Source organism: Calonectris borealis, chromosome W, assembly GCF_964195595.1.
Source record: "Calonectris borealis chromosome W, bCalBor7.hap1.2, whole genome shotgun sequence".
Lineage (NCBI taxonomy): Eukaryota > Metazoa > Chordata > Aves > Procellariiformes > Procellariidae > Calonectris > Calonectris borealis.
The window spans coordinates 2,298,567-2,317,324 of NC_134351.1; positions in this window are offsets into that span (position 1 = coordinate 2,298,567).

Genomic DNA, 18,758 nt, shown 5'->3' on the forward strand with positions numbered 1-18,758 from the left:
AAACGTAGACAATGTTGGTTGCGCTCCTCCCCTTGCTGTCTCAGCCTTTTTCTCTTGGCTAGTTTAAAAAATTCCTTTTCTGGTGCTTGAGGGTCACTCACCTCAGCTTTGATCCTAGGAGTGACTTATGCATATATTTGATTTTGCATGCTTTAGAAGCCTGTTCACTTCAAAGTTAAACACATCAACAGGCTGTTCGTTGGATCATGGTCTACATTTACCTTGTCCTACTCTGTTTGGTCATTTCCATGACTGCTGTTGTTCATCACTTACCTTTGGAAAGTATTCATAAAAGATTTCTGAAGCACAGTTTCTCCTTACCAAAGTTAATGGAAAAGCTGATCCTAACTTCAGTAGAAGCAGGATCAAGACTTTTCATCCAAACATGTTTGTTTTGCATCAATTTTATTTCCTCGTTGAACTGTGTACTTAAGCCATTAGCCAGCTAGAGTGGGAATTCATCAGATTTCCCTCTAAGGCAAGATGCTTAGCTCACTTAAAAATTGCCGTCTGATTGTGGAGTTATCACACGGTCCTTTAAAGTTTCTGCTTTCTTTGCTTCTACAAAACACCTGCATCCAGATCATTATTTTTGGGCTTCTGAAGCTATAAGTGCTTTTTTTTTTTTTGCATTTTTCATCATGCACTTCCCAGCCGCAGTGCAATCAAGCATGCAGCTCCTAATCTTAGGGAACATTTCCAAATGGTGATTTGTTGTTAGGAGCATGGAGCTGGTTGTTAAAATTTAAAGCAAGGGTATCAGAGTTATTTCAGCTGTGGACTTCATGGAGGACCTCAGCAATGAGCTGCAGCCAGCTCCTGCCTGTGCCCCTCTCAGCTTTCTGTCATCTTCATCCCTTCCAATTCCTAAAAGCAACCTGTGAGGTACCCCGGCTGGGGGCAGTTCCAAAGTTTCTCACTGCAAAAAGCCACATTTTGCTGCTTTTTCTATTGAAGGAGCCTCAAAAGCTGCAGTCAAATCACCTCTATGCTGCATGCCCTTGGAGGAGATGGGCGACATGTGGGATGCCCTGAGCGGGGACCTCTGTGGTGGGACGTGCGGTGGGGGCATGGGTGTGTGGTGCTTCTAAACAAAGGGGTCACCCGCCTGACAGACACAAAGGCATGGAAACCTGGTTTTACACTGCCCACAGGGAAAAGCTACAGGACGAGTGTCTTGACCCTGGAACGCAGACAAGGAACACAGCCTCAAATCTTAAGGTTTGCAGGAGAAAAAAAAATCCAAGACGAAGAAGTGCTGTAGTATCAGAAAAAGAACAAAAGCAAGAAGCATGGAGCTTCTCATATGCCTGATCTAAAGGATTGTTTCTTCCCATCTTTCCTTCCTGCCTCCCCCCAAATTAACCAAAAAAGCCCATTTAGAGAAGTGATGTTCTGTGAGACTCTGACATCCCACCTCTGCTATTTCTCTACTCACAGAAGAAAGTTCCCTCTCAAAAACATTTGCTTGACACTTAACTGCTCCAAAACGCAATACTTCTGCAACTCCTCAGTGGCTTTCGTTAAAGATACGTGTGTTTGCTGTGGAAGATCACAGTCGGCTGCGTTGGTGCAGGCTGGGTTCCTCGTGTGTCGCTGGACAACCTGCTTCATGCTCGTCCCCCAGCGAGCCCTCCCGTGTCTGCGGTTATCAGCAGCACCAGGACACGCCTGTGGCTGGCACAGCCTGTCCAGCACCCCAGCTGGCAAGGGAACAGATGGAAAAGTGGGTGATTGTGTTCTCGGCAACCCAAACCACGTGCCTGCCCCATGCCTGCAAGTCTGTTAAGCCAGAAAAAACAAATTATCTTTGAAAAAGTTGGTACCAGAGGAGAGAGACTGTGTGAGCAACAGGGAGAGCTGCTGCCAGCTGCAGACGAGAGGAGGGGGATCGGCAGGACGTGGAATAAGGAGGAACAGGAGATCACTGAGGACTCGGCTATAGCTTTGCAACGCGGGCTAAAAGATACATCTACTATCCCAGAAGCAAAGCTGAGAGCTAACCACTTTTTTTTTTTCCAGTTCAGCCACTGAAAGTATTGAAAAATGGTTGGGGTTTGGATCAACATTCATGCAGATCTCACCAGAATGAAAAAGAGGAAATAAATCCTTTCATCTGCATCAAGTGTTAATAAGGTCTGGGAAAGCATCTCTCTCATATTTGAGGCAGCCCTCAAATACCAGGAGAAATGAAGGACTCGGTTCACACGCCTGCAGGTGTCGGAGGTGCGTCCCTCGAGTGCCCGTGGCACCTACGGGGCCGGGACTTGTGAGAGCCCTCGGCTTCTGCACTGAGATGTCCCTGGGGTCACAGCGTGACTAAATCAGCATTCACGTGGGTGATGAGCCGACCCTGTGGGAGCCCTGGCCATCCACAGGAGGGTAACATTAGTCTTGTTTTCCCGTGACGTGGGAACAAAGCAGGCTCAAAACTATTGCTGGGTCCCCACCGCGGCACAGCATTCGGCAAGTGAACATGGTTGGGGTTTTCAAGACAAGTCTGGGTCTGCCTTGGCCTCTGGCAAATAATCGATGTTCTACGTCTTTCAAATCTGCTATTAAAGATCCAAAAAGGAGCAAAACAGCTATAGCATCTGAAAAAGAAAGAACTGACAAAGGCATTCATATTAACAATATTCTTTATTCTTTTTGTCTTTAAATGCTGAGGGTTTAAGAAAAAGAAAATCCTATTTGACAATCTCTTGGATGGCACTAAAGATGGGAAATAAAAAAGTTTCCTGAAACAAGCTGGAGTGCTTGTTGCTGCGGTTGTTTTCCAAGTCCTGGGCTGCTTCCCTGCCTACCAACCAAGACTAATGAATGCATAAAAGGGGAAGAAAATAAACAGCAACGTTAGAAAATGTTCTTTTTCGTTTGTAGACCAGACTCTTCAGGCACCTTCACCACTGGAGAACAAAGCCATGGGCCGTGCCCGTCAGCCATTGCAGCAGCTTTGGGGTCTCTTGCGCTTGGCTGCCTTGTTTGGGTGCAGTCTTGCATCAATTTTACAAAGGGCCTTTGTTTTACAAAAGTGACCTTGGCTGGCCAAACCAGATCCTCGCTGCATGGAGAGCAAGAAGGGAGAGGTACGAAGACAAGAAATAAAACCAGAAGGAAAAGCTCAGAGCAGCAATGATAGATTTTGTATTATAGGAGTCACATGGGACTTAGACAAAGCCAGAGAAAGAAGAGAAAGGTCACATTGTCCCCAGTCTCTGGTTTGGTGTCATTAAAAAAAAAGTAAAATCCAGATGACAAAGGCCCATTGAGGTGGTTGTCTCAGGACATGGTTTGGCTTTCACTTTAAGGCGACGCTGACTCCAAAAGTTGCCCTGCCCTGCTCTCCTGCCTCTCCATCACACCACACTCCGTGGTCTCCCAGCCTACACAAGCACTTGTGGTCTCCTGTTGGCCAGTTTCTTGTGCACTGGTTTTGGCTCACTGGTTTTGCGTGCCACACCATTCCTACTTAGAAGACCTCAATGGACTTACTGGAGAAAAGGTCTTGCTGGTAACCTATTTGCTTGCGATAATCGTTCTTTCTGCCTTTAACTCTTGCTGTTCTCTCCATATATGCTCCTCTAGGAGAGGCTGAGCAGAGCTTCTGCGGTCTCTGCTGCTCCGAGTGCCCCTCGTGCAAGAGCAGCGAGGGAAGCCCGTCCCCTCCGTGTCACTGGCGCGCGGGCTGAGCGCTACGGCAGCAAGCCCTCCCTGCGCACCGCCATGCCTTCGGGGGCTACGCAGGGAGTCAAGCTGTGGGAGGGGACGCTACCCAGATTTATGGCTTCTGCAGGATTGCCAAATACGTTGGGAAGATTTCCCTGCCAGATTGCAACTTCTGTTCTTTCCCATAAATTAACTTGCCTTCAGGAGAGATGTCTGCAAACAAAATTGTCTCTAATGAGCTTATTTCCGAACATGTTTTGGAAGAGCATCCTTTCCCTCCAGCAGCACCTCCTACTCCTCATGTAGCAATGTTTTTATGCAGTTCAGTTTGCAGCGGGGGTTTGAAGGACAAAAATAAGGAGAACTTTTACTTAGCCAATCTGCGCCTGAACGATGCTGGAGACAGGCAGCACTGGAAGGAGAAGCAAGGACCTTACACTGCCCAAGTCCCCACCAGCCCTAAGAGGGACAAGCTTTACACAAGAGCTTTACACCAGTAAAATGGCTCTTTACACAGCGACTACTTAATGCTATTAAGGGCACCAAAACCCAAGTCCAACACACAACTCCTGTGACAGCTGGAAGGGTACATCCCGGGGCAAGAACTAGTCCTCTGGGGTAGGTATTAATTTTTATTTGGGTATATCATGATGCACAGAGGCAGGCTCATTCTGTACTTTAATAATTATTTAAGTTGTGCCTGAATGCAAAGGTTTTGGCTGGGAAACAAATGCACCAAGGCCCTGACCCATGTGCCGGGAGGGGGAGGCTGCCTGGCGCTACTCACCCGTGGGAGCACAGCGGGTCCCTCTCCCCTCTGACTCCCATCACTTCTAATTTCCACCAAACAGGAGCTTTTTATTAATAGAAAAGTTTCTGAGCATGTATAAGACTTTATTTTTCCACTCAGAATCTCAAAAAAGAATGAGGTTGCTTAAATCCTTTAAGATTTAGTTACTACACTCAGGTGCCTTTGAAAATCCCAGTTTTATTTAACAGCGTTGTGAGTTTTCTAATTTTCTCAGTCTGCCCTGACTCACCCATTAGCACATGTGAATCCCTGGCCGAGAGGGGGGCTATCCATTTATTTAGCACTGGAAACCATTAGCTTTTGCCTGAAGACAAGGAGTTGTTTTACAGAGCTTATGAAATAGTTATGTGTTTTGTCACACTTGAATTTATAAAAAGTTATGAAAACAAAACCCAGAAGACCATGAACAGTCCCATCCTTTGCTTGTGACTAAAACTGAGCAGTCCCCCAAGTGAATTAGTCTTCAGACACGTCCCTGGAAATTTGGGCTACCTGAAGTGCAGGCTGCAGCTCGGACGTTTGCTCCCCTGGTGCAATGCAAAGGCATTTGATGTGCACCGAAGTGCTGATGCTATGGTTGGAGCTGTACCTAAACCAGCTCTGTTTTCTGCTACCCATGGCTTGCGGGGCACCGCGATTTGTGCTGAGCTTCAAAACCTGGCCGCTCTCCCGGAGGGAGGGAGCAAATGCACTTTCATCCCCTCGCTCGCCTTTAGTCTCGCTACTTCAAAACGCATCAGCACCCCCATCCAGGTAATAAAATTGATGCATGAACCGCTGCGTAAGTCACTGATCAGTGCAATAAAGAAAGTCAAACTACATGTATAAAATAATCCCTTCAGCCCTTAAAGCTGTGTGAAATCCCTCCTTGGCTGGAGAGTCCTTTCTAGAACTGTGAAAGATTTTCTGGCTACTTTACGTTAAACGGAGATGTCTTCAGAAGAGATTCCCTAAGGTTGAGGCGGAAAAAAAAAAGTTAGTAAAGACAGAGAATCAAAGACCCAGCAGATAATACTGCAAAGACCTGTTATCCATATGGGTCTGAGTTGCAGTCAATTTTCTTCTTTAATAGGATTATGTCTTTGTCAGATATTTATATTCTCCTGCATGGAAAGTTTATAGAACACGCAGCATTGATATATGAGTGCCAAGCAGATTTATTCATTTAGCTGCTCAAATACTCATTGTAGCCCTGCTGGGAAGAGAAGATTTTTCTCAACTTAATAGTCTTTTTCCTTATCAGATAGTCATTTAAATGGTTTGCCTATAAATACAGGACATGTTGAGACATGTGTGCTATAAATATTTCAGAAGATTTATGCTTGCATTAGGTGTTCCTTTAGCTGGACATTAATGTATTGCAGCTACTACAGCCAATTTAAAACAAAAACTCTAGTTATTGATAATAAAAAGTTCTCATGGTTTCAGAGAAGCAAAGCACAGCCCCTCTCCCTCCCGTCGAAGGAGGGTTGTGTGTGTCTCGGCATGTGCCCACCGTTCAGCTATAGCCCGCTTTGCCCTGCGAGACTGGAAGATAGAAGAGACACGGACATGTTCTCAGCTGCTGTCAGACGTGGCAGACAGTTGCCTTCTCGTAGCATGCCCGTTGAGCAGTACTTGCACCCGAACTACAAGGAGACGCGGCAAAGCCAAGCCACGAGAGTGGAGGTGATCATCAAGTTTTAGCCCTGGTTTGTATGCCAGGTAAATAACTGGCATTTGTATTATTTGCCTGCAGAATCTCACTGGCAGGTCTGGAGTTAGGTGTCTGTTTTAAATTAATGACTTAGCATTCCCCTGTCAATGGAGAGACACAAGTTCCTTCAGAGGGCAATTAAAATGGGATTCATTCCCCCTTGAAGATGCCTACCTATATATTTACTAGAGCCTATGTGACCTGTCGTGGTTTAACACCAGCCAGCAACTAAGCACCACGCAGCCGCTCACTCACTCCCCCCACAGCGGGATGGGGGGAAGAGAATTGGAAGGGTAAAAGAGAAAATTCATGGGTTGAGATAAGAACAGTTTAATAGTTGAAATATAATAGTAATAATAATAATAATAACAGTAGTAGTAATAGTAGTCGTAATGAAAAGGAACATAACAGAGAGAGAGAAATAAAACCCAAGAAAGGTGACGCAAATGAAAACAATTGCTCACCACCAACCGACCGATGCCCAGCCAGCCCCCGAGCAGTGGCCCCCCCGCCAATCTTTCCCCGGTTTTATTGCTGAGCGTGACGTCATACGGTATGGGATATTCCCTTGGTCAGCTGGGATCAGCTGTCCCAGCCGTGTCCCCTCCCAACTCCTTGTGCCCCCCCAGCCTGCTCGCTGGTGGGGTGGGGTGAGGAGCAGAAAAGGCCTTGGCTGTGTGTAAGCCCTGCTCAGCAGGAACTAAAACATCCCTGTGTTATCAGCACTGTTTGCAGCACAAATCCCAAACACAGCCCCATACCAGCTCCTATGGAGAAAATTAACTCTGTCCCAGCCAAAACCAGCACGGACCTATTACATAAGGTGTGATAAATTTAACTTGCAGATATCAGAATGAATAAAACAGAAAAAGAAATAGAATAGAATAGAATAAAATAGAATAGCTAGGGCAAGACCCCAAAACAATAGAACAAGACCCTCGAATAGTCTCATCATCTGCATGGTATTTGAGAGCTCTGAAAAAACCCACACATGTTACTCAGCACTTTTTCATCTACATGTTTTTTTAGATTGGCTATGAAATGTACAGCTGCTTCCAAACACTGCAGAACTTGAACAGATATAGCAGGAGGAAACATAACAAAAAGCCAAAGGAAACCATTTCAAGAAGAGCCCAAGGTTAAACCTTTGCTGGAGGAAGCTGACTGATAGAAAATTGAAAATGCAAGTGGCGTGCTTTTAAGTAAATCAAAATCATTACCGACACCTTGCTTTAATTTTCAAGCAGTGACATGTCTGGTCATTTTGAATGCGCGTTTCAAAGTGGCTGTGGACACGTTTCTTTGGTTCAAGTTGTGCAGGTAAAGGTTAACTGGTCCTCGCAGGTGCACAGCAGAAAGGCTTTTCCTCCTGACAGCCTACAGGTTCTTGAGGTATAGGTACTTCTCACTTTTTTTTGCTCTGTAACTTCCTCCGTTCACAGACACTAATCCCACATACAAGTCTAGGGGGGAGGTACTAAGGCTCGGTTTGGTTGCTTAGACATAGACATGCATGTGGTGCCCGTTGAGCACCCGCCTCCAACCCCACCTCTCCTCCCTCACTGACCAGCAAACACGGACCAGTACTCATTCTCAGTGCTGCCCCTATGTCTACAGGACCTCGCAAAGCCTGCGTGCCCAAGAGGTGCCCAGTGGCACCCCAATGCCAACCCAATGGCACCCAGCGGCACCCCAATGCCAACCTGATCACTAAACCCAGTGCCTGAGTAATCCACAGAAATTGAGCTGTGCCTCCAGCATTACGGCTGAATTTAGACATCTTATCTTACACCGCTGCTGCCCTTGCTACTTCCACTGTGACTAAAAGGAGTCACTCGGTCTTCAGGGAGCCATTCCGTTACCTTTAATTAGGAATACATTCACTTAACTCCCCCTCAGCTCTCCCCTGTGACAACAGGGATAATAGCTTAAATTGTACCTGACTTCCACTAAGCCTCCGTGTGCCCGCACCTGATCCCAGGCTACGGGAAGCTCTTTAGCGTGGGTTTAGCTGGGCAGCTTTAGTCTTGCGTCCGGTGATTCAGAGAGGTAGCGACAGACGCATCCCCCCACCACTCCAGGGGCGTATGGTCCAGGCTGGGAAGCAAAACAAAAAGGCATGCGCCTCTAAACTCCCTCCATCTGTTCTGTTAACACGTGCTCTTCAGAGCCAACCAGCCTGAACTGCAGCCCGGTTTGGTTTGACAGTGTAGGGAGACTCCACCCTGCCGTGAGCAGTTTGTTCCAGGGGTTAATTACACTTGCTGCTAAAAGCGTAGGGAGCACTTCCCATTTGGGTTTTTTTTCGGCTTCAGCTTCCAGCCGTGGTCCTTGCCACCCCTTCCCTGCTAGATTTAACAGCCACTGGGTTGCAGTACTAACGTACTGTCATCAAATTGCCTTGTGATCCCCTTTTTTTGAAAAGTTAACAAAATGGAGAATTTTAAGGCACGGAAAGGTACCATTTCCAGCCCCCTCAGCCAGGAGTTTTCCAGCCTCTTCCATCTTCCAGCAAGGGAAGAGACAGCAGGTTTGGTGTCCGAGCCCTGGGGGCTGTCTGGGGGGACAAGTCAGGCCACCACCACCTTTTCTTGTTAGCCAGTCTTTGAGAATAGATTGTTTTCCCAACTTTCAGAAAATTTTCAATTAGACGTAATTAATTGAATTTAAGTTTTTCAAGATTTTAATTTGGTTTTTTTTTTAACTAAGTTTTTGTTTAATTAAACTAAAGGTTTTTAATTGTATGAAGGAAATGTCATCAAAACTATAATAATATTTGTTCTGATCGCAAAGCAGTTTAGTAGCTGAGGAAATGGGAGCAGCCAACGGGAACAGCAATAACAACCCCAGGAGCAGCGTTCGTATCCTTGATTCTCCTGTGTGCAAATTATTTAATTTAGGTGACGGACCTTTCTGTGGAATACTTTTCTTTTTAGCTACTGTTTCTGGATCTCCAGGAGACTGCCGATGTTGCCAGGTGGCTAATTCGAGCAGTCTCACATGCCTATGGTGAGGCATGTGAGAAACCACAAACCTATGGTTTCACTGGTGTCTGCTTTAGGTGGTAAGAGATAAGAAAGAGTTGTTTCTAGACCCAGTAAATCCACTTTTCCAACTGTGTCTCGTTACAAAGGAAAACAATTCTTACAATGTAAAAATATCTCTCTTCACGGCAAGCTTTATTTTCTTTTCAGTGCTACGGTTGTGTCTCTTGCCCTGTTTTTTAATGAATATGGCAAATATGCAGAGTTTTGAATAATGAAATTGTGAAAAAAAATTGCAGATGAAATGTGTAATGATTCAGATAAGACCCTATTATCTTAATCCCATTTCATCAGCAGCAATATAAAATTGTTTCTACTTACTCAGGCTTTCTTTTTTAATGAAACTTGGTGAGCTGGGAAGTTAGATGTTTGTGTTTACAAACGCTGACCAAAGGCATCTAATTCTGTAGATCACCTCATGACCCGATCCCACAAGCTGTTGGCTTCTCGGGCTCCGGTTCAGCATGTGCTTAGCTTCAAGCACTTGAGCCACGGGAAGGAGAACTGTCCCACAGGCCCTGGGTGCCCACCTCCGTCTCACCCATACCCAGAGGGGACAGCTCCGCTCTCGGTGGCTTTGCACTGACAGAGGAGCAGGGGACAACTGCGGGCTACAAAGGTGGTGGCAGCACCCTGGTATGGGTAGTGACCAAAGCTGGTGGCTGTAGCATCTCACACCATGTCCACAAAACAGTCTCTTGGGGAAGGCAGAACATGTCTTCTTGCTTATTTGGGGAAACTCCAGCTCAGCGCAAGATCTGGAAAGAGAGCTGGACCAGAGGAGTTTGTGGTGGGAGGGCCACCATTGCCGTTCCATCACCTCTCCATCCCTGGTCCCGGGGCAGGGTGACCCCACGGTCTGGCAGAGCAGTGCTGGGACACCATCCTCTGGGAAGGGGCTCCCGGTGCACCCCCATCGCACCCTCCCACGGGTGCCCGCTCGGGCTCAGCTCCGGTGAGCAGAGACATCCTCCCGAGCCGGCGCTGGAAGATGGGCTGAGGCTACACCGATGATTATGCTTCCAGCTCACGCTGCTCCTCCTTGGTTACTAAAATATTCATGTCTGGCGCAGGGTGCTGGGAGGCCGGGTAGCACATTGTCATAATAAAGTGATACTGAATTTTACATGCCTGCTGCTTTTTTTTTTTTTTTCTTTTTGCATGGTCCAAACATTATAAATTAAATTTGGTATTGCCCAAATAAAGAACGAGCATTTCATTCCAGATTTGAGAAAGGGTGTAATTTGTTAAATCAGATCAACCATCCCTTCTTTCAAATTATGCCCAGACACTTAAAATTAACATATACATTAACCTGCACTGTCATTACATTGGAGGAATGACTTTCCTTTTCTTACAAACATTTTCATCATTTTATAGACGTTCCCACTCTGCCTCTGAAGTTTGTCGTGGAAAAGCAGGCGACGAGCGGGGGAAAGCTCGCTAGGGGTAGCCGCGGGGTGATGTTCAGAGCCTGGGGGGCTGCAGGGGCAGCTCAGAGCCCCGCACACCCCGTGGGGAGGCTGCAGGGCCGACCATAGCCCGGGGCTCCCAGCCCGAAACACGGCATGGAGCCGCTCTCCAGCAGCGACAGTGAATGTCTGCAATAGCAGCACAGGGCCGTTGTCTTTCTCTTATTTCTCTGACCGGTTTTGGTTGGAACTTTATGCAGAAAAACCTGCTGTTCGGTCTCGTGGATCAGCATTTCTCAGCAAGAAGCAGTTTTGTTGGGAAGTGCCTCTGAGTCAAAGCAGAGCGCAAAGCAAACCAGGGATTTAATGCAAGACCGAGAGCAGCGCTCAGGGTGCCACCTTCCCATGCCACCACGTGTCTGCTGACGCATTTGGGCCTTAACGTGGACATTTGCCATGTGTTTCCTACCATGCAGGTTAGCAAATCCTGCCACTCGGGGCACTGCCCGAGGCCACACGCCGCGGTCCCACTCCCGACCCCACCAGCACCCTCCAAGCAGTCACTGGCAGACAACGCATCAGCACTACTTGATCCCCTTGCTCTGACTGTATCTGCAGGTGTTTGGTCAAACAGTAGAGCATGCCACCAAAGCAGGGGTGCCACTGTGCGCCAGAAAGGTTGCTTGCTTTTCACTTGGTTGCTACAGAGGGACTGTCCTGCCTGGGGTCCCAGCAACAGAGCATATTGGTTTAAGACTGCTAGCAAATCGAATTGCTATTCCACAACGGAGCCAAAACCTGGTTTCATCCCAAACCAGGGTGAAAAATGGAAAATTCATAGATTTCTTTAAAAGGAAATGTTGTGAAGGTATTTGATTTACTCACTTTATATTTCAGCAAAGTCAGAACGTTTTCTTCTGATTTTCACATCTGGACTTTTGCATTATAATATCAGCCAGAACATATGTAGCTTTAAAGCATGATACATGAAAAAAGTCAAAATATTTATAACACAGCCCATTACTTTGCCACATTGAAACAAGACTGAAATAAAACATTGTGATAATTTCCTGAGCATATTCTGTAAAATACAATATGTTTCAGTGAAATACTTGGATAGCGTCAAATCAACAGTTTTTAATGTTTGAAAGGAAAAAAATGACCATTTTTATAATGCACTTTGTAAACAGCACTGTGGCTTGGGACTTCAGCAGAAAGGCAAGCTGGAGCCTCCTCGGCTCGGCTGCATGCTACACTAACTGCTTTTAGAATAGAATAACTTCTTTAGAGAGGTGTAGTTATGCATCAAAGTCCTGCCTGTTCCCAAAGAGGACTTTCATAAGGCAGTGCTGTTGCTAGAAAATGTCTAAGTTCATTTATTTTCTTTCTTTGCAAGATGAGACTCTGCAGATCCCAGCCTCAGGAAAGCCTCCCAGACAATCCTGCTGCTTAGAAGCTTATGTGTACGGATGCCTGCCCTCAAAGCAACTCCCAAGGAACAGAATTATATTTATTAAAAAGATTTTGCTACTCCAGTGTACTTGAGCTGGTAAAGCCAGGAGAAGTCTATGGAGACACATCTCTGTGCAGTCCCAGCCCAAAATGCAGCTCAGCCATCCCCAGCTATGACCCCCAGGTGGGTTGGAGGTTGCTCCTATATTCCAGCAACGACTTTGTCTGCTCCTGCAAATACCTCAGCTCCCAGCGCTTCAGCCTGCTCGAAACCAGCTGGAAATAAGAGCAGACACAGAAGAAATGCTCCATGCCCAGGAGTGATTCCAGCAATGGTGCTGGGTTGGATCCCAACCCTTTCCTATTTTACTGCCGGCGTGCTCCTGTGCAACTGCCACAATAAAAATCACCGCGAGGTGCTTTTGCACAGAGCAGATTTGCTTCCTTGCATTTCCCAGGTTTGCTTCTTCTATGGACTGGGCTACGGGGAAGTTTTTACACGCACACAAAATGTGTAAGTGCTCCCCGAGCTGCTTCCCACGCTGGTGCTTGTCCAGGGAGTGATTTTTACCAACAGGCTCTGCACCTCCTGTCAAACCACCAGCAATTTTTACTATGTTTGACTTCATTCTGTAGCCACGCGCTCCAGCATCCTCCTGCGGAGTCATCACGAAATCATAGCTGGAGAAATTGTGAGGGAAAAGCCATTGGTGAGGCGCCGAGCCTCTCGGGAGATAGTTTGCAAATTACTTCATAAAGAAAACACACTGACAGCCAGCTCAGGTTCATTATTATTTTTGGCCTGTGGCTAACTGCCTTCTTCACAGCCGGGTGAGCGGCACCCCACTCCTCCGTGGTGCATCTGTCGCGAGCAGATTGCTAAAGCCACGGAGCCACCAGCCACCAAACGCGGGGCTCGAACCCTCCCTCACACAGCTGCGGGTCACTCACGCTTGGAAAACAATGTCTTAGCCCCAGACGCTCATTCATTTATTATGCTGATTTAATATTCACTGGCTGGCTGCAGCCTCTTCTTCTAGACACCGGGAAAAGCAAGGTGACGGACATGCAAAGCTTCCCCCAAAAAACCCACACTGTGACCGCAAATGGTGAAGGCAAAGGTCTTCAGACCAAAACAACTCATCTGGCGGTCAGTTTGACTTAAAGTAAACCAATGTTTTCTTCTAAACTATCCACTGATTCATTTCCTACGCTAGCATTATTTTGTTACATGAAATGCTCAAATAGATTTAATTTATTGGCCCCAAAAGAGGTCGACGTCTTTTTGTGCACGAAGCAAAATATTCCCACCTGACCAATAAAATCCTGAACCATGATAAATTTATTGGAATGCCACCATTTTAAATTCAAACTAAAACCTCAACACATGCAATCCATCATGGGTTGGTTTACCCTACAGTCATATTTCTCTGTGCTTAAACGTGGTGTGATAGAAAGGGCTTCCATTAATCCCCACTGACAATCCCAAATAGAGTTTTTCAAGGACTCCAGCACAAAACCAAAAGCAGCGGTTTAGGGCATCCCCCCGACTTTTCTCCTGGATCCCCCTTTGGGACAATGACCCCCTTTGGGACAATGACCCCCCTTTGCTCTCAGCAGGACGCAGCAGCCCTGCCTTCAGCGCAAGAGGCCAAACTGCAGGCAGCTCGTGCCCTTCTTCTTCTTCAGAAAGTCCCACTGGGGTGCCAACCTGAGCTCTTTTGTTAGGGTCTGCGAGGGGGCTTTCCCTTCCTACAGAGGAGAACCTAACATCTACAAAGAGCCATGAAGTTGCATTTGGGGTCCTTGGAACGGTTTTTTAAGCTTTCAATTTAGCTTTGACTTTTATTTTGCATTATCTTCTAAAATGCAGTAATAATTCTTGAAGGAAAAATGAAATTAATGTCCCCCTTTCCCTAAATTTAAATCTGGAAATGTCAAAAGTCTGCCCTCATCAGAATGCCCCTTCTCACCACCCGCTCCCACGCTCGGCCCCACCACCATCCTTGTTAGCACCAAACCCAAACTTCGGAAGAAAAGCGCAAGCTGCTTCTGCGAAATGCTTGCACGGGCGACGTGCCCCCGGCCGCTTTCTGCCTGGGTGCCGAGCACAGCCCTGGGGCACACAACACGAGTCCCCACCGAGCCCCGAGGTCCCCAGCGCCCCGTCCCTGCCTGGATGGGAATGTGCTCGGGTGGGCAGAGGGCGAGCACGTGGGACGGGCACAAAACTGTCAGGTTTTCACTTGCTTCAAAAGCAGGATTAATACCGTTGTCTAACTACAGAGATAGCTTCTTACTTCTCTTTATAGCTCAGTCTTCAAACACAAAAATCCTTGATGTGATGATTCGGTACCTGCCGCCGCTTGGAGTTTAGAAATAAAAGTAGTTTTGATATTGAAAAAGTTGTGCCAAGAACATAAAAAGGGCTTCAGCGTCGATAAAATGGTATTAATTTTTAGAAATAAACATGAAAGCTCTGGCCTCCTAAACCACACTGCTCTCTTTGGACAAGACCTTGAAAGAGCAAACAGCAAGAGAAGAAAAGCAATTCCTTCCGCAGGGTCATATTTTGTTATGCAGCCCTAAAAGTTGAGAATGATGGGGAAAAAAAGCAGACATCCCCCTGCAAATGTTCACTTTACCCAGAATCCTCTAAATTAGATGAGAAAGAAAAACTTTGTGCGAAAGAACAAATATGGGCACACCAGGGAGTTTGCTATGATGTTGAAGACGAGGAATGGTTCTGCTGGGAAGCAGAGACACCGAGGAGGATGCGACGCCGGCCACGGGGGCTGCAGCGCTGGGCACAGCTCCTCAGAACTTGCACAGGTCGAAGAGTTGCTCTAATTGCGTTTTATTCAGAATATCGACTTGTCCCTGTCTCCTCTGATCAGATGAGAAGCCACCCATTCTCAGCCCCCTTATGGGACAGCGAGGGACAGGAGGGTTTGGGGCATAATGTACGTCAAACGTGCCTTTCCCACCTGGTCTGCATTGCAAACCGATTGCGGGGCAAAACCCGGAAACCTGGCAAGCCGATGCATTTTGGGTCCGTTGGCTGCGTCTTGGAAACCTCTCGTGCCCGACTCGGGGACATCGAAAGTGCCCGAGCACGGCCGAGGGCAGAGCCGCTGCCCAGCTGCTTGCTGGTGGCATCGAGAGGCCAAGCCCAGCACGACTTCTCTCTGCTGGTACGGGGCCGATTCCCAAGCGTGTGAAATTACCTTCCTGCACAACTGCTTGCCCGGTGGCATCATGTTTTCCTACGCAAGGAGACTTTTTCTTCCCTCTTCCTTCCCCAAATCGACACAGCTCCTGCAGCATCCAGAGCGTACCCCGATATTCACCTTTGACGCTCAAATTGAAAACTGCATTTACACAGGGCTTGGGGGTGGGGAGCAATGCAGCGGGGATGGAGCCAGCAGATGCTGCGGGGCCGGATGGGATGTGCTGGGGTGGGAGATGTGGGATGCAGGGACCGGTACCCGGAGCTCGTTGTACAACGAACCAGACGAAGAGAGAGAATTTGTATCAAAACTTTATTTATTAAACAAAAAAATGCACCATTGGAATAACATTTCTATAAAAAATGAATATGAGACTGTTCTACAGTGCATTACAAAACCCCCTTTTTCTTCATGTAGTAGTATACAAGATTGTGTGTAGAAACAGTCATTTATTTTTAAACTGTAAGCAAGTTTCCTTTCTCATAGAACAAGATTTACACTTAAATATTGCAGTCACTATTCTAATTTGGTTAACAATGCTAGAGTCTGACAATTTAAAGAAACTGTTTATAGGCTCAAAATGCCATCTTTAGGCCTTTTGTAACAACAAGATTTTTTTCTTTTTTTAAACTAAGGCTAGTTAAAGCTGTAGTATAACCCATTTCTATCAGATAAACATATCACTAGTATGCTAAGAATTTTTGAATTACCTTGCAAAGCCCTTTAAATGGCATTCGCAGTGCCAGGACATTGAACTAGCAGGCTGGAGCCGGCGCTTCACAGCAGCCGTGGGGTGCGTGTGACAGCCGCGGCGACCGGCGGCTCGGTGGCACGGTGGCACGGTCCCGCTGCCCGACCCTCCCGATTCCTCCCGCTCGGGGTGCGTAACGCAGGGCCAGAGCCCAGCACACGGGGACATGGGCACACTGCAGCTTTAACAGCCTGCTCTAGGTTTCCAGCCAGGTATCCCTTGTATCATAAATTATCCAAAAGAAAACACTCTAAATAATAAATTAAATATTACTTATAAAAAGTACACCCTCCCCCCCAACCGCCCCATCCCAAACACGGTGGCAATTCGCAAAGGTAGGAATTGCCAGGTCTATTTTACAATAATAAAAACAGCATCGTTCCTTCTCCTACCGACGTTGCTTCCTCGCGCTTGGAAACACATGTACAGCATACAGTGACGCACGCTGGCTCGGGCTCGGTCGTGTTCTCCAGCCAGCCGAGACCAGAATGAGGATGCGTTCAATGCCTTTTGCTGAGAACGTTAAAAAAAAGGTCATGGAGCCTCCGAGAACCCAGTTCAACACCAGACAGGACACCGAGCAGCTAACGGGGACGTGGGGAAACAAAGCCGACGGGAAAAACAATCTCTGATCACCTATGAAGCCATGATTTTTTTAAAAAAAACCTTCTTCCATCCAGCTTCCAGGTATCCATTTCAGAAATGAGGCCGAGGGGGTTGCAGTTCCGCCGCCTTCTGCTTCCCGCTGGCGTTGCCCGCCGAGCGCTTCCCTTGCCTACACCTCCCGCGGGATTTAACGAGCGCCTCGGTGACGCTGCCAGCCCTCGCCCTGCAAGCGCTTGCACCTGGTTTTACCGTTGGCGTTGCTAAAGGCGGCTCGTGCCTGCTCACGGCAGCATGTGCGAGCATCTGCATATGGATTTGCAGGACCCAGCGTCAGGTGCCAGCTAGGAGAGCGTCCCAGGAAAGGACCCTCGGTGAGCTACAGCGGGAATTACACCATCAGCTCTGACTGCAGGAGAAAACGCCTGACGCTTCCCAAGGGCTGGAAGGACCCCGAGATGGCGTCACTCTCATCTCACTCCCATCTTCCACGGGCGGACAAGGGCTGCCATCGTTTTGCCTGGTGTTTTCTGGGTTGCAGAAGATGTCAGAGCGAGTGAGCATGCACTGCAAACATGCCCAGAAGCTCTGGAGAAACGTTTTAAAAAAATCACCTAGTCTTTAAAAATGTCAAGGAGGGAATCAGGCCAGGCAGTTTTTAAGGAGCTGGCTCTGGGAAGGGGTTGGTGAAAAGATGCTCCTGTAAAAAACTGAAGGCAAGGCTACTAAAAGAAGAGGCTCAAGCAGTGCCGATGCAAAGAACGGCCACTTTGCAGCAGAATCTTATTGCAGCATCCGACACGCGACGTCCCAAGCCGCACAGCAGCCTCGGGTGAGATTTCCTTGGCTACCAGTGCAAATTTGCCAGAGCATACTGGGACGTGCATTGCTGGGTGCCATGGGGAGAGCAAGGACCAACCTTTGAAGCATTTGCAAACCTGTTGGGAAACCCTGGAGTGGGCAATCCTGCTGGGAGCTCTGTGACTATCTCTGTGCCTATCTCTGTGCCTCTCCAATTTTTGCTGCCTCTTAGTTGGGAATTACCAGTTCCCAAACATGAAGGTGCGATCAGCCAGACCAGAATAGGAGATACGATGGTCCTCGCTCCCCGAGAAGTGACACCACAAACCCTATGGCAAAATTTTGGCAGTATTGATGTCCAGCCCCAAATCATGACATAATCAAGATCATATGCAAGAACCACAAGCAGATTACCCTCCCCCTTCCAAAAATTAAATAGCTTCTCAAAGTGACTGAACCTTTTCCCCAGAAGTGAACATCTAAGCAGTCCACAGGCAAAGATGCTGAGCTAGGGAGCGTTCAGCCTTTTGAACCATTGATATTGCTCCATTTTTAGGTCTTGGAGCAAAAAAAAAAAAAAAAAAAATAAAAAATATATCCTTTTTTGGCTGCTGGGTTTTGTTTTCCACCCGTTTATGGCAGCCGTGTTGCATTGATTAGCTAATGATCTTCCACGGTAACATAGAGCTTCACAAGCCCATCATGCATTGGCAATTTCTCATTACATTTTTCTGGGAATGTCCACGGCTGAGATAGTCACAGGCTACAAATATTCTGACAGTTGAGGAATTTGTCAAAATCCAAAGAAATTCTCAGCCAAGCTCACTGCAAATAAATAGAGCATCAGCAAAGTACAATGTGGAAGATTTATGCTAAAACACTCGTTTGAGTTTTGCAAGTTATGTAGTTCACACATAAGGTGAAATTTTAGAAGAAATGCCTACTTACTAATTAGTTAGGAATTGTACTAAAATCATCCTCAAATGAAGGTTGGGAACGTCTCCAGGGCTTCTTGGTATAACGACACCCAAATTTAGTGTCATGTGGCTCAGGGGAGGTGAAGGGTACAGCCCGTTTTTGGCTGTCAAGTGAAGATCTGAAGGAAAATAAAAAAAAAAACCCACAACCTACCCAAAACCTCAGTGTTTACATGGAATAATTTAGTTTTACTGACAAATGCGGAACTTAAATTGAAGCAGAAATTTCTTACTAATTTATTAAAAAAGGGGGTGGGGGGGCGGCTGTGTCTCGCTTGGGCTGAGCCGATAGAGCTGTTCCTTCCCGCGGCCAGA